The sequence below is a fragment of the Triticum dicoccoides genome, chromosome 2B (assembly GCF_002162155.2).
Source record: "Triticum dicoccoides isolate Atlit2015 ecotype Zavitan chromosome 2B, WEW_v2.0, whole genome shotgun sequence".
NCBI classification, from domain to species: domain Eukaryota; kingdom Viridiplantae; phylum Streptophyta; class Magnoliopsida; order Poales; family Poaceae; genus Triticum; species Triticum dicoccoides.
In genome coordinates, this window is record NC_041383.1 from 818716137 (window position 1) to 818733539 (window position 17403).

General features: G+C 44.4%; 1 pseudogene; it reads left to right on the forward strand.

The window, feature by feature from the left end:
• The first annotated feature begins 10492 nt into the window (after positions 1-10492).
• LOC119369003 lies at positions 10493-12010 on the forward strand (annotated as a pseudogene).
• Positions 12011-17403: the final 5393 nt, after the last annotated feature.

A 17403-nucleotide genomic window follows, 5' to 3' on the forward strand; every position in this document is an offset into this window, starting at 1 on the left:
GCTTTGCCTGATGGGCCTTCTAGACCTACTGCGGGCCTGAATCCTGGCCCATAGTAGGGTTTCTAGTCGTATTCAGGCCGTGGGGGCCCAGTAGGAGGCATTTTTTTTGTTTTTTTCTTTACTTATTGTTGCTACATTTATTTTTTTCAAGTTTTTTCTTTTATTTTCTGCATTATTTATTTTCTTTTGTTTTTTGCTTTATTTTTTTAATTGTTTTTGCTTTTAGTTTTAGGAAAATTATAAACTTTCTGTTAGTGCCATTAGTTTTCAAATTTGAAAACACTTTTTTTTGGTTTTTTGTTTGCTTTCTTACTTTATTTATTTTATTTTGTTTCTACTTACAACAAAATACTTATTGTTGTTTTTTTCTTTTGTTTTCTGCATTATTTATTTTCTTTTGTTTTTTGCTTTATTTTTTAATTGTTTTTGCTTTTAGTTTTAGGAAAATTATAAACTTTCTGTTAGTGCCATTAGTTTTCAAATTTGAAAACACTTTTTTTGTTTTTTTGTTTTCTTTCTTGCTTTATTTATTTTATTTTGTTTCTACTTACAACAAAATACTTATTGTTGCTATTTTTAATTATTACGAGGGCCGAACCATAAGACATTAAAGCATTTCAAATGAACTATGAAAAAGTTGAAAGTTGGCATGGTATCATAAATTGACCCACATAGCATGTGCATGTACAAAACGGACAATGGTATCATACTCGTCAGTTACAAAGTTGGCATGGTATCATCATAATAGTTGCGGGAGAAAGTCTTCACTTTTTCTTCGCTTGTGTCATTTTCTTATTGCGCCGTAACCATGGATAATCTTCATCGTTTATCAGGATGCTGGGGTCAGCCTTGACTTTGAAGGGAGAAATTTCATGAAACTTTTCATAATCTTCAGACATGTCTGTCTTGTCCTCCACTCCCACGATGTCCCTTTTTCCTGAAAGAACTATGTGGCGCTTTGGCTCATCGTATGATGTATTCGCTTCCTTATCTTTTCTGTTTCTCGGTCTGGTAGACATGTCCTTCACATAGATAACCTGTGCCACATCATTGGCTAGGACGAACGGTTCGTCAGTGTACCTAAGATTTTTCAGATCCACTGTTGTCATCGTACTGTGGGTCTACCTGTACTCCGCCTCCTGACAGATTGACCCATTTGCACTTAAACAAAGGGACCTTAAAATCTACTCCGTAGTCAAGTTCCCATATGTCCACTATGTAACCATAATATGTGTCCTTTCCCCTCTCGGTTGTTGCATCAAAGCGGACACCACTGTTTTGGTTCGTGCTCTTTTGATCTTGGTCAATCGTGTAAAATGTATTCCCATTTATCTCGTATCCTTTCCAAATCAATACAGTCAAAGATGGACCCCTGGACAACAAGTACAGCTCATCACAAACAGTGTTGTCACCTCTGATACGTGCTTCCAACCAACTGCTAAAAGTCCTGATGTGTTCACATGTAATCCAGTCGTCGCACTGCTCCGGGTAGAGTTCCGTAGAACTGTGTAGTGTGCTTGAGACCAAGAATATCCGTCCCTGCATATTATTGAGTCCCTTCCAAGCGTGCCTTTTCCAGTCAGTCTCCCCTCATACCACGATTTAGGGAGACCTATCTTCTTAAGGCCAGGAATGAAGTCAACACAAAACCTGATGACATCCTCTGTTTGATGGCCCATGGAGATGCTTCCTTCTGGCCTAGCGCGGTTACGGACATATTTCTTTAGGACTCCCATGAACCTATCAAAGGGGTACATATTGTGTAGAAATACGGGGCCCAGAATGACAATCTCGTCAACTAGATGAACTAGGACGTGCGTCATGATATTGAAGAAGGATGGTGGGAACACCAGCTCGAAACTGACAAGACATTGCACCACATCACTCCTTAGCCTTGGTATGATTTCTGGATCTATCACCTTCTGAGAGATTGCATTGAGGAATGCACATAGCTTCACAATGGCTAATCGGACGTTTTTCGGTAGAAGCCCCCTCAATGCAACCGGAAGCAGATGCGTCATAATCATGTGGCAGTCATGAGACGTTAGGTTCTGAAACTTTTTGTCTGCCATATTTATTATTCCTTTTATATTAGACGAGAAGCCAGTCGGGACCTTCATACTAAGCAGGCATTCAAAGAAGATTTCCTTCTCTTCTTTGGTAAGAGCATAGCTGGCAGGACCTTCATACTGCTTTGGAGGCATGCCGTCTTTTTCGTGCAAACGTTGTAGGTCCTCCCGTGCCTCAGCTGTATCTTTTGTCTTCCCATACACGCCCAAGAAGCCTAGCAGATTCACGCAAAGGATCTTCGTCACGTGCATCACGTCGATCGAAGAGCGGACCTCTAGGTCTTTCCAATAGGGTATGTCCCAAAATATAGATTTATTCTTCCACATGGGTGCGTGTCCCCCAGCGTCACTCGGAACAGCTAGTGCGCCGGGACCCTTTTCAAAGATTACGTGTAAATCATTGACCATAGCAAGTACGTGATCACCGGTACGCATGGCGGGCTTCTTCCGGTGATCTGCCTCGCCTTTGAAATGCTTGCCTTTCTTTCGACATTGATGGTTGGTCGGAAGAAATCGATGATGGCCTAGGTACACATTCTTCCTGCAGCTTGCCAGGTATATACTATCGCTGTCAAGTAAACAGTGCGTGCATGCGTGGTATCCCTTGTTTGTCTGTCCTCAAAGGTTACTGAGAGCGGGCCAATCGTTGATGGTCACGAACAACAACGCCTTTAGGTTAAATTCCTCCTGTTTGTGCTCATCCCACGTACGTACGCCGTTTCCATTCCACAGCTGTAAAAGTTCTTCAACTAATGGCCTTAGGTACACATCAATGTCGTTGCCGGGTTGCTTAGGGCCTTGGATGAGAACTGGCATCATAATGAACTTCCGCTTCATGCACATCCAAGGAGGAAGGTTATACATACATAGAGTGCCATCCGCACTGTGATTGCTGCTCTGCTCCCCGAAAGGATTAATGCCATCCGCGCTTAAAGCAAACCATACGTTCCTTGGCTCACTTGCAAACTCATCCCAGTACTTTCTCTCGATTTTTCTCCACTGCGACCCGTCAGCGGGTGCTCTCAACTTCCCGTCTTTCTTACGGTCCTCACTGTGCCATCGCATCAACTTGGCATGCTCTCCATTTCTGAACAGACGTTTCAACCGTGGTATTATAGGAGCATACCACATCACCTTCGCAGGAACCCTCTTCCTGGGGGGCTCGCTGTCAACATCACCAGGGTCATCTCGTCTGATCTTATACCGTAATGCACCGCATACCAGGCATGCGTTCAGATCCTTGTACGCACCGCGGAAGAGGATGCAGTCATTAGGGCATGCATGTATCTTCTGCACCTCCAATCCTAGAGGGCATACGACCTTCTTTGCTGCGTATGTACTGTCGGGCAATTCGTTATCCTTTGGAAGCTTCTTCTTCAATATTTTCAGTAGCTTCTCAAATCCTTTGTCAGGCACATCATTCTCTGCCTTCCACTGCAGCAATTCCAGTACGGTACCGAGCTTTGTGTTGCCATCTTCGCAATTGGGGTACAACCCTTTTTTGTGGTCCTCTAACATGCGATCGAACTTCAGCTTCTCCTTTTGACTTTCGCATTGCGTCCTTGCATCGACAATGACCCGACAGAGATCATCATCATCGGGCACATCATCTGGTTCCTCTTGATCTTCAGCAGCTTCGGCCGTTGCAGCATCATCATGCACATCGTCTGGTTCCTCTTGATCTGTAGTACCATCACCGTATTCAGGGGGCACATAATTGTCATCGTACTCTTCTTCTTCGCCGTCTTCCATCATAACCCCTATTTCTCCGTGCCTCGTCCAAACATTATAGTGTGGCATGAAACCCTTGTAAAGCAGGTGGGTGTGGAGGATTTTCCGGTCAGAGTAAGACTTCGTATTCCCACATCTAGGGCATGGACAACACATAAAACCATTCTGCTTGTTTGCCTCAGCCACTTCGAGAAAATCATGCATGCCCTTAATGTACTCGGAGGTGTGTCTTGAACCGTACATCCATTGCCGGTTCATCTGCGTGCATTATATATAATTAAGTGTGTCAAAAATCATTACAGAACATCATGAATAGATAATTAAGTAACCAAATTAATAGAAGTTCATCATCACATTAAAATCAAAGTACATACATAGTTCTCATCTAACAACATAAAGCTCTGCAGAGCATCTAAATTAATTAAACCATACACTGAAACTATGTAAAACATTTCAATGCGAAAACAAATACGATCATAATCGCAACCAATGTAACAACTGATCCAACGGCATAATGATACCAAGCCTCGGTATGAATGGCATATTTTCTAATCTTTCTAATCTTCAAGCGCATTGCATCCATGTTGATCTTGTGATCATCGACGACATCCGCAACATGCAACTCCAATATCATCTTCTCCTCCTCAAATTTTCTAATTTTTTCCTTCAACAAATTGTTTTCTTCTTCAACTAAATTTAACCTCTCGACAATAGGGTCAGTTGGAATTTCCGGTTCAACAACCTCCTAGATAAATAAAATCTATGTCACGTTGGTCGGCATAATTGTCATAAACAATAAATGAACCAATAGTTATGAAAAGATAATATATACCACATCTGAATCATAGACAGGACGAGGGCCGACGGGGGTGGATACCAAAACCATCGCACTATATAAGATGCAATAATAAAAGTAAGAAAATTATACAAGTATCTATATAAATATACAAGTAAGATTTTTTTTCCTTTCAGAAAGAAGATAAGAACAAGAGGCTCACCACGGTGGTGCCGGCGATGAGATCGGTGTCGGCGATCGACGGCGGTGAAGACGGGGACGGGACGTGACGGACCGCTAAACCTAGACAAATATTGAGGAAAATGGAGCTTGGAGGTCGAGCTTGGAGAGGAGAAAGCTTAAGTAGTGTGGCTCGGGCATGCCATCGAACACCTCGTGTGCATAGGAGGTGAGCTAGAGCACCACAAAGCTCTCTCCTCGCCGGCCACGAAAAATAGAGCACTGGGAGTGCTCTGCTCGCGGGCGAGGGGTAGATATAGGCAACTAATTGGTCCAGGTTCGTGCCACGAACCGGGACTAAAGGGCAGCCTTTGGTCCCGGTTCACTACACCAACCGAGACCAATGGTTGTGGGCCAGGAGCGAGGCGCATTGGTCCCGGTTCGTCCCACTAACCGGAACCAATAGGTCCAGCCGAACCGGGACCAATGGCCCACGTGGCCCGGCCGGCCCCCGGGGCTCACGAACCGGGTCCAATGCCCCCATTGGTCCCAGTTCTGGATTGAACCGGGACTAATGGGCTGACCCGGCCTGGACCATTGCCCCCTTTTCTACTAGTGCCAGGACAGAAGGGGTGGCTTTAGTCCCGGTTCATGTCACGAACCGGGACATATAACTTGCCTATATATACCCACCGCCATGGCAGAGCACTCCACTGTGCTCTATTTTTTCAATCCGGCGAGGAGAGGGCATTTGGGTGCTCTAGTTCACCTCCTATGCACATGAGGTGTTCGATGAAATGCCCTAGCCACACTAGTTAAGCTTTCTCCTCTCGAAGCTCGACCTAGAAGCTCCATTTTTTCGAGATTTGTCTAGATTTAGGGGTCTGTCACGCCCCGTCCCCGTTTTCACCGCCGTTGATCACCCGCGCCGATCTCGTCACCGGCACCACCGTGGTGAGCCTCTTGTTCTTATCTTCTTTATAATACTTGTCTGATTTTCTTACTTTAGATAGATATTTGTCTGATTTTCTTAAATTTGACACACATAATTATATGTGATGCACACAGATGAACCGGCAATGGATGTATGGTGACAGACACACCTCGGAGTACATTAAGGGCGTGCAGATTTTTCTCGAAGTGGCTGAGGCAAACAAGCAGAATGGTTTTATGTGTTGTCCATGCAGTAAATGTGGGAATACGAAGTCTTACTCTGACCGAAAAATCCTTCACACCCACCTGCTTTACAAGGGTTTCATGCTACCTTCCGGGGGACATAGGTTGGTGAGGAGGCATCCCGTTGTTGACCCGATCCTTGTTTGGTGGCGGTCGCATGGGCCAGTGATGGTGCCGAGGATTCCGGACACCGCGAAGGTGGTACGTCACCGTGTCAGCGAGGAGGACGAGCACGTCCGTCGCTACATGGTTGCATTGGAGGGCAGGTTCGACAATACCTGGCAGGTTCTTCATGTTGGAAATATGCCCTAGAGGCAATAATAAATTAGTTATTATTATTATATTTCCTTGTTCATGATAATCATTTATTATCCATGCTATAATTGTATTGATAGGAAACTCAGATACATGTGTGGGTACATAGACAACACCATGTCGCTAGTAAGCCTCTGATTGACTAGCTCGTTGATTAATAGATGGTTACGGTTTCCTGACCATGGACATTGGATGTCGTTGACAACGGGATCACATCATTAGGAGAATGATGTGATGGACAAGACCCAATCCTAAGCCTAGCACAAAGATCGTAGTTCGTATGCTAAAGCTTTTCTAATGTCAAGTATCATTTCCTTAGACCATGAGATTGTGCAACTCCCGGATACTATAGGAATGCTTTGGGTGCACCAAACGTCACAACGTAACTGGGTGGCTATAAAGGTGCACTACATGTATCTCCAAAAGTGTCTGTTGGGTTGGCACGAATCGAGACTGGGATTTGTCACTCCGGTTGACGGAGAGGTATCTCTGGGCCCACTCGATAGGACATCATCATAATGTGCACAATGTGACCAAGGGGTTGATCACGGGATGATGTGTTACGGAACGAGTAAAGAGACTTGCCGGTAATGAGATTGAACATGGTATCGGCATACCGACGATCGAATCTCGGGCAAGTACAATACCGCTAGACAAAGGGAATTGTATACGGGATCGATTGAGTCCTCGACATCGTGGTTCATCTGATGAGATCATCGTGGAACATGTGGGAGCCAACATGGGTATCCAGATCCCGCTGTTGGTTATTGACCGAAGAACGTCTCGGTCATGTCTGCATGGTTCCCGAACCCGTAGGGTCTACACACTTAAGGTTCGATGACGCTAGGGTTATAAAGGAAGTTTGTATTTGGTTACCGAATGTTGTTTGGAGTCCCGGATGAGATCCCGGACGTCACTAGGAGTTCCGGAATGGTCCGGAGGTAAAGATTTATATATGGGAAGTCCTATTTTGGTCACCGGAAAAGTTTCTGGTTTTATCGGTAACGTACCGGGACCACCGAGAGGGTCCCGGGGGTCTACCAAGTGGGGCCACCATCCCCGGAGGGCTGCATGGGCCAAGTGTGGGAGGGGACCAGCCCCAGGTGGGCTGGTGCACCCCCCCACAAGGGCCCAAGGCGCCTAGGGTATGGGGAGGGGGTGCTTCCACCTTACTTGGGGGGCAAGTTTCCCCCCCCCCCCCCCCCCTTGGCCGCACCCTAGATGGGTTTTGGGCTGGCCGCCGCCCCTAGGGGTGGAACCCTAGGTGGGGGCACAGCCCGCCCTCTCCCCCTATATATAGTGGAGGCATAGGAGCAGCACAATACACGAAGTTCTTCTCCTGTTGGCGCAGCCCTACCTCTCTTTCTCCTCATATGTCGCGGTGCTTGGCGAAGCCCTGCAGGATTGCCACGCTCCTCCACCACCACTATGCCGTTGTGCTGCTGCTGGACGGAGTCTTCCTCAACCTCTCCCTCTCTCCTTGCTGGATCAAGGCATGGGAGATGTCACCGGGCTGTACGTGTGTTGAACGCAGAGGTGCCGTCCATTCGGCACTAGGATCTCCGGTGATTTGGATCACGACGAGTACGACTTCTTCAACCCCGTTCTCTTGAACGCTTCCGCTTAGCGATCTACAAGGGTATGTAGATACACTCTCCTTCCCCTCATTGCTGGTTTCTCCATAGATAGATCTTGGTGACACGTAGAATTTTTTTTGAATTTCTGCTACGTTCCCCAACACTTCAGGGATCTCACTGGAGCTATGATCCTGTGATGGTTCCTTATCTTTGGGTGTCCACCGCCCGCGACGATACCCGTCAGGCGCTATGGTTCTAGCTGTATTAGTGATGCTATATTTATTATAGTATTCGAGGAGTATTAGTGATAATATTCGACGATGTACGGACACAAGAGATGATGTACTTTTGCTTATAATTGAATGCATGCTAATTTGAATACTACTTTATTTTATGATTTGGTTTTGCTTATTGAATGCTCATATTGGAAAAGTACTCCTAGTTTGAATGCTAAAATTGGAGAGCACTATGCAGAAATTTAGGAGCCCCCTCCATCATCCACGCCGTCATGGGGGTAGCTTCTCCTTCATTCCCGTGTGCTAGACAATTTGGTGTAATAATGCACTCGGGAATGAAAGAAGGAGCTACGTACCATCATCGATAGTCAACTCGTGATTAATAATAATGATCTAATTTAGGTTTTTTAGTATATATATATTTAATTATACAAGTTTAATATTTGACTTATGAACATAGGCCGGAAATGTCGTACTAAACGACGAAAACCGCCAGGGGGAGTGCGACTGGTGCCACGATGACCGACGTATGTGCGACAGGTTCATTGAGCTGGACGAAGATCGGCGCTTCAGCATTAAGTTCGAGGAGACCTTCGATGTTCATACGGTACGCAACGACGACAATAGTTTTTTTCGTAATTAAGAACGACTTCAACTATTTTAATGTGTATTTTTCATCTTTTCCAATTCAACTAGGTTATCCCATGCTATGCGAGACGCTATGTCTTGAAGAGGATGAGTTTTGAAGACCATGAAAGTATGGAAACCAAAACAATTCTCCTAAGGACCCATCATGGTGTGGATTTTAAAGTAAAGTTGTACAATGCTTAGAGTGTAACCCATTTTGGTTGCAAAAATTGGGAAGCACTTTGCAAGATGTATGGTTTTTATGAGGGTATGCTTGTAACCATGGATCTTGGTGATCCTACAATCGAGCAAGACAATATGGACATTTGGGTCCTTGTGGATACACCTCCAATTCTTGCCCCATGTGAGCTTAACATTGTTATTAAGTAATTTATATTGTTTATTTCAAAATAGTTGACAGCTTATTTTCATTCTTCAAAGAATGTGCGGAAGATGGTAGACAAAACCCACTACACCGATGGCTCCGAATTAACTTATAAGGAGAAAAATCATCCGATAGGATTTTGTACTGATCTTGAGAATTACAATGTCTACAATCGAACTCCTCAACATTATGGTCAATACGTGCCACCAGTGCACGTGTTGAACTACGGTAACTACCACGGAGATACCCTGGTAAGATTTTTTACTATTACGACACCCGTGCATCTTTTTGCATACTTCTAAAACTAGTACATCATTGCTAACTACGAAGTTATTACTATGTTTTTCAATAGATAATTCCGAATGATTGTGTGCCTCATCTGATGTATACGCACGGCCGCCTTGATGTTTTGAACATACAACCAGGTCGTCCTACGAATCTCAACTGTCCATACTGGATTTCTAAAAGAAGTGGAGACATGACAATCAAAGTATGAAAAAAATGTATGGACAGTCATAAGGAGCTTCTTGGAAGCAAAAGGAAGCGAAGTGCAAGAATTGAAGACAGGATGATCTCCATTCTTCATAACGGAGAGTCGGGGTCTATATTGTTTTATGCTATTTTACCTTAAGGGTGTTTAGGTCCTACCTGATACTGATGATCATGTGCTAAGAACAATTATGTAGGGTTGGGTTCGATGACTATGAGAATGATGATCGTATGACTTATTATTAATAACGAGTAGAAGTTGTATGATGATGCATGATTAGTAGGACTTGTTATTATATATGATGATGTATGATGCGAGCATGCATGAGTTATTATATATCAGCGGGTGAAATGAACATAGCAGTAGCGTTGGTAAACCAAGGACGAAGATATAAGAGAGGACACTTATTAGCTAGCTAATAACAATCTAAAATTAACCCCCAAAACCCCTAAACGAGCCATTTAAAAAACAACCTCAGCTCCAGCCAGCTGCTGACGCGTGGAAGGCTTTTGGTCCCGGTTTATGTCACCAACCGGGACCAAAGGCCCCCCTGCCTAGGCTGCCCGCAGCGGCCACGTGGATGCCCATCTGTCCCGGTTCGTGTAAGAACCGGGACTAAAGGGGGGATGCATTAGTAACGACCTATTAGTCCCGGTTCAAGAACCGGGACTAAAGGCCCTTACGAACCGGGACAAATGCCCTGTTTTCTACTAGTGCGTCAAGTTCTTGCAATCAGCCTAGATTACAATTGTACTTTGTCCTCAAAAATTGGATCCAGGACATAATTGCACTGCACTTGTAGCAGATAGGTAGACAAATTTGGTGTGGGCTATATAGGCTGCTAGAGCTAGATTACAATATAAATAGCAGTTTATATGAGCGCGCATATGTGTGCTCTGCTCTGCTTGCTGTCAAGTGTCTCTGTGCTCACCTCCCATTTCAGTGTTGTACCAGTGCACCTAGCAGGCATTATACATCTCTAGATTTCTAGCTATCTATAAAGATCTCCACCTTCTTGTTTGGTCGCTCAGTGGACCAGCTAGCGCTATTGTCCACCACACATGCTCGGTGGAAGTAAGTTGGAAAGGTTGTGTTCTTGATCTCAGTTCACAAGAGATGCTAGCAATGGACCAGCATCATCAGGAGGAGTCGTGTGTTCCCCCTGGGTTTATGTTCCATCCCACAGAGGAGGAGCTGGTGGGCTACTATCTGGCCAGGAAGGTGGCCGCCCAGAAGATCAACCTCGACATCATCCAGGAGGTCGATCTCTACTGGATCGAGCCATGCGGCCTGCAAGGCACGAAGAAATTCATCTGAATTTTGGTAGTTTATCTTGTACATACATGGTGTTTTATTCTATTCAAGTTATTAATTAACAAGAACAATGGTGTTTCTGCAATTGTCCATGGTGCAGAGAGGTGCAGCGGCGGCAGGCGTGGAGCCGGAGCACGGCCGGGTCAGGAGGACCAGTCATCGTCGGAGTGGTACTTCTTCAGCTTCAAGGACTGCAAGTACCCCAGCGGAACACGCACCAACCGCGCCACGCCGATAGGGTTCTGGAAGGCCACCAGCAGGGACAAGCCGGTTACGTCGTCGCGTAGCCGGGGTGTCATCGGCATAAGGAAGACGCTCGTATTCTACAGGGGCCGCGCACCCAGCGCACCCAACGGTAGAAAGACCGACTGGATCATCCACGAGTACCGCACCCGGACAAGCGAGCACGTGCCCACACAGGTATGCAATTCTTCAGATCCTCTTCATCCTCCTCCTTCTCTACCGCTTCTTTTCTTTCTTCTTCCATTTCTTCTTGAGATGATGATGATCATTGTGATGATGAAGGAGGAATGTTGGGTGGTGTGCCGGCCGTTCCAGAAGCTGGCGCCGAACCAGACGCATTCTTACATCTTCCCGGCGTACACTGCCGCGCCGGGCCTCGGGGGCTAGTACGACGCGCGGCCATGGCTGCACGACCAAGGCGGGGGCCTCGGCTTCCCCAGCCAGGTTGCCCAGTTCTCCTCCTATGACCCGCTGGATAGCAAGCAAAGCATCTTCAGCAACATGCGGCAGCTCATCGAGAGCCCGCAACGACCACCGCCGTTGCTGGTTGTGGCGAAGCCGGCTTTGACGTCGTCCAGCAGGGACAGGCGGCAACCGGCGTCGACTGGAATTTCCTGGACAGCTTGCTGTCAACGTCATTGCTCCACGACTCCGCACCTAGTGCCGCATCACACCTTCAGCTTCCCTCGTGAGGAGGAAGCAGAGGCCCTTGGTCTTCCACGTCCACCAGAAGTAGATCACCGCAAGTTGTAGCGAACGAGTCATTGTTATACGCCTGCCTTGGTGCATGTGACCTTCCACTAGCGCGAGGCCGCGAGCTTCCATCGTGCCACGTACATTAATTTTTGACGACCCCTTGAATTGTTGGTTATGTAAATACTACTATAACATAACGGAGGGAGTAACATTCGTGAACATTTTATATATTCATGATGAATATTTTTAAAATAAAAAACACGAAAGAAAATCAAAACAAATCAAAGACCGAAAGAAATGAGAGGCTAAAACAACCGAACAGAAAGCCCGTAAATAGAACCAGGGGAGTAGATCGGTGGCTGATGAAAATTAGGTGGAACTTATCTTACATGGTGCAAAAGCATGCAATTTAAATACCGCACCAAAAGCATCTACAGGTAGACATAGCGAATTTTGTCCCTCAAATTTTGGCTAACGGCCCCAGACGCGCCCACGGACAGTGTCCGTGTGGGCCTTAAATTTGTCCATTTTTCAACCAGAAACCCTATTTTTCAAACACCAACCACTTTGGGCCAGCGGGGTCCCGCAAACATACGCACGCCGATCATTTTGAATTTGGATGTCAGTTTCAGTGTAGACAACCCCAACCGATAGTCTGTTTTGGGCCGCCGGGGTTATTCGTACTTAAGATTTCCAGTGTAGATGACATGTGTGTTGCCCCAGCAGGGTTGGGGGTTTAGTTCCACCTTGCCGCACGAGGCGCAAGGCGACCGACTTAAATAGCCACGTCGTCCAAAAGCGATAAGAATTGGTCATCATTGCACCCTTTCTAAAGGTTATGGAATGTCATTATGAATCTTATCTGCTTATCAGCAGAGAAGATTCATAATCATTGTCCATATCCGTCACAAAAGGAGCATTGATGGCCGCCCGACTCTTTTTGCTTCAATTCATGAAGCTCCGTCGGGCCACTAGTGCTTGTCCGACGACTAAAACCTGGTCGGACAGTGTGTAAAATACATAGATGGGCAGGTGCAGTCTGGCGCAATGGTGGCGGCAGAGCTAACAGACATATTCATCATCATATTGTATGAAATGCACCTAGAGTAGAGAACATAATAGTAATCAACTAACGTGTCTATCGACTACCGAAAAAATATAGCGCTCCTTTTCCAGATTGGACAACTTAAAACTCCAGGGAGAGACTGGTTCCTAGCTCGGTTCTTTCAGTGGAATTGGCTTACCATGAAAAGGGAAATTTTCAAGGTTGTGCAAGAGTTCTTCAGAACAGGAATCATGCCACACGGAATTAATGATACGGTAATAATGCTCATCCCAAAAAATCAAAGATAATGTTCATCTGACATATTTTCGTCCCATAAGCCTCTATAGTTTGATGTACAAGATTGTGTCAAATTGCTGGATGAGATTGTCTCACCTGCTCAGAGTGCCTTCATACCAGGAAGAATTATAATAGATAATGCACTATTGGCTTTTGAGTGTCTTCATCATATGCATGCAGAAACGAAATGAGATGCTAATTTTTGTGATGAGCATTATGATTGGGTTGATTGGGGATTCTTGCAGCAAGTGATACAAAAGTTGGGCTTCGCTCACCGGTGGGTAAACTAGATTATGAATTGTATTATCTCTGTGAGATACTCCATGAAATTTAATGGAGCCAACTCGTGGGCTTCGGCAAGCTAATCCTTCTCTCCGTTACTATTCCGTTTTGTCGCTGAAGGGGTTTCCACTTTCGTTAGTCAGTGTAATTAGGTTTTTTACGGACAACTAAGGATAATCTCTTCATGTTATGTTATATAGGAAAAATTATTGGTGCTTCTTCTATGCAAACAATGAGGACATTGTGAAAGTGAAACTGGATATCACTAAGTGATATAAAACTATAGTTTCCTATTACACTTAATAAAATGGATCCTTTAATGTTACAAGTAAATATTTAAGTTGCATTTCAATGAAATATTAGGATTTATCATTTTAAAATAATTTAACACCATTTTGCTAGACAAATTACATTAGTTATTCCACATTTGATGCTTGTTCTTTAGGAAACATTGTATTTAAATATGTGTCTCTAGATATAAAAAGTGACTAAATAACATAAAGTAAAACAATATATTCTTTTGGCACAAAAATGAATCATGATGTATATATATATATATGAATTCTTGTATATTTGGTTATCCTTTAATACTTTGGGATATAGTAGTAAATCATATTTCCTAATAAATATCTTGATATAGATGTTTGTGGAGCGTATGTTTGTTTATCTTAACTTTTAAGTGTCAACCGAAAATTCTAGATGATACGCTTGTCTATCCAATGTGTTGGAAAAAATACTATGTTTTAGAGTTACAAATACAAAAATAGTCCACTCCTGGTGTTTTAAGAGGATCTAGGAGGTAAAAACCAGAATCCATGCCATGATCAAGAACCAATTACTTCAAAGTTATAAGCAAGAATATGTGAGAGTGATCACTAGTGTTGATTAGTGGATACGGTCCCCGCCAAAAAATGTTGCATGTGTAAGAGTATTGCGTAGCATGTACAATTCAGTATATATATATATATATATATATATATATATATATATATATATATATATATATATATATATATATATATATATATATATATAGCATGAGAAATATTTATATATGTTAGGGTGTTTGTGTGTGGTCTTGTTTTCTTGAAACAATTTTAGTTTCTTGTATTTTGTTAGCGACAGATTGAGCCACATGTGTTCGTTGGAAAAATATAACAACAAGCGAGACCGTTATTTTTTATTTTTGTTTTCATGAAATTAAGTTCGGTTGTAATTAAACCTGAAACCGGTTTTTGAAGCGTAGACCTCTCCAAGTGTATGTATCATAAGAGTATCATGTAGTACCACCTAAGTAAAAGTAGCATTGCATTTAAGGATGAGAGTGACTTCTATTATCATATATAGTATTTATAGCACACATAATTTTGTAAAGATGGTAAGAAACCAATCATGCCCACAACTTTCTATTGAAATTCTACATATGAATATACAAGTGATAATATGATACGAGTTCATGGTACTATGCAATGTACATGTAGTAACTAAAATAGTATCATGCACCTCGATGCTAGCACATGGTGCTATGAATTGTAAGCGGCCCTAGTGAAAGTTTAATTCCTGGACCTATTCTGATCTCCTCCCGCTCCACGCTTCACAAATTCCTGGAGTAGATACGAGCCGAACGAAATAACAGCGAGAATCTAGCTTCAAGAATCTAGGATCGACCGCAGTGCAAAATCGTGAAGCAGACTTGGCCCAGCTCCACCGATCCGGAAAGATGAAGTTGGCCGATATTACAAGTGAACTGGCACAGCCAAGTCATACGAGCCGAGCCGGTACGCTCGATCTGTTTGCTCGCTCATTGTTCCCTCGCTCGTGTTCCCTCGCCGCTCCTCTACAAGGCTGATTTGGGCTGCCTCTAGTCGGCCCAACTAGTCCGAACATGCCACAACCCTCCTAGCTGGGCTGTAGTGCCGCGAGAAGCTGCAAACCGAGCCGAACAGATTTTTCATCCCTGCTTGGAGTGAGAAGCTACACGGAGAAGCTGAATTTGTGAAGTTTTGGGAAGCTAGAGGAGATCAGAACAGGCCCTTAGTGTTGAAAAGGCCACGAAAGAATTTTATCCCTCTACTCATGTAGGCATTAATTATTATTTTTGAGACAAATGTAGGTATGAATTGATCGAATGGAACACCACATCATATTAATATATATCCATGGGCCACCCTGGGATTTAGCCACCAACCCATCCCATTAGTCTCGGTTCACTCACGAACCGGGACCCATGGGGGCATAGGTCCCGGTTCATGGGGCTAGGGGGCCGGCCGGGCCTCGTGGGGCATTGGTCCCGGTTCGTCTGGCCCCTTTGGTCCCGGATCCAGAAATGAACCGGGACCAATGGGTCTCGCTCCTGGCCCACAACCATTGGTCCCGTTTCGTGGCTGCAACCGGGACCAAAGGGTGTCCTTTAGTCCCGGTTCTAGCCATGAACCGTGACCAATGAGATGCCTATATATACCCCCTCATGCACAAGTAGAGCACTCCACTGCTCTATTTTTCTGGCCGGCCGTTGGAGAGTTGTGTGGTGCTATAGCTCACCTCCAATACACATGAGATGTTTGATGAAATGCCCGAGCCACACTTAAGCTTTCTCCTCTCGAAGCTCCTTGTCCAAGCTTAGTACGTCCATTTTGCATCATGCTTTTATATCGATATTTATTGCATTATGGGCTGTTATTACACGTTATGTCACAATACTTATGGCTATTCTCTCTTATTTTACAAGGTTTATCATGAAGAGGGAGAATGCCGGCAGATGGGATTCTGGCTGGAAAAGGATCAAATATTGGAAACCTATTATGCACAACTCCGAAAGTCCTGAAACTCCACGAAAGTCATTTTTTGAATTTATAAGAATTATTGGGCAAAGAAAGTACCAGAGGGGGCCCACACCCTGGCCATGAGGGTGGGGGGCGCCCCCCCTACTCGCGCCATCTGTCTCATGGGCCCCCTGGTGGCCCTCCGGTGCCCATCTTCTTCTATATGGAGTCTTTTACCATGGAAAAAATCATAAGCAAGATTACGGGATGAAACTCCGCCGCCACGAGGCGGAACCTTGGCGGAACCAATCTAGGGCTCCGGCGGAGTTGCTCTACCAGGGAAACTTCCCTCTGGGAGGGGGAAATCATCACCGTCGTCATCACCAACGATCCTCTCATTGGAAGGGGGTCAATCTCCATCAACATCTTCACCAGCACCATCTCCTCTCAAACCCTAGTTCATCTCTTGTATCCAATCTTGTATCCAAAACCACAAATTGGTACCTGTGGGTTGCTAGTAGTGTTGATTATTCCTTGTAGTTGATGCTAATTGGTTTACTTGGTGGAAGATCATATGTTCAAATCCTTAATGCATATTAATACTCCTATGATCATGAACATGAATATGCTTTGTGAGTAGTTATGTTTGTTCCTGAGGACATGGGTGAACTCTTGCTATTAGTAGTCATGTGAATTTGGTATTTGTTCAATATTTTGATGAGATGTATGTTGTCTCTCCTCTAGTGGTGTTATGTGAACGTCGACTACATGACACTTCACCATTATTTGGGCCTAGAGGAAGGCTTTGGGAAGTAATAAGTAGATGATGGGTTGCTAGAGTTACAGAAGCTTAAACCCTAATTTATGCGTTGTTGCGTAAGGGGCTGATTTGGATCCACTAGTTTCATGCTATGGTTAGGTTTACCTTAATACTTCTTTTGTGGTTGCGGATACTTGCAATAGGGGTTAATCATAAGTGGGATGCTTGTCCAAGAAAGGGCAGTACCCAAGCACCGGTCCACCCACATATCAAATTATCAAAGTAACGAATGTGAATCATATGAGCGTACGGAAACTAGCTTGACGATAATTTCCATGTGTCCTCGGGAGCGCTTTTCTCATTATTAGAAATTGTCCAGGTTTGTCCTTTGCTACAAAAAGGATTGGGCCACCTTGCTGCACTTTATTTACTTTCATTGCTTG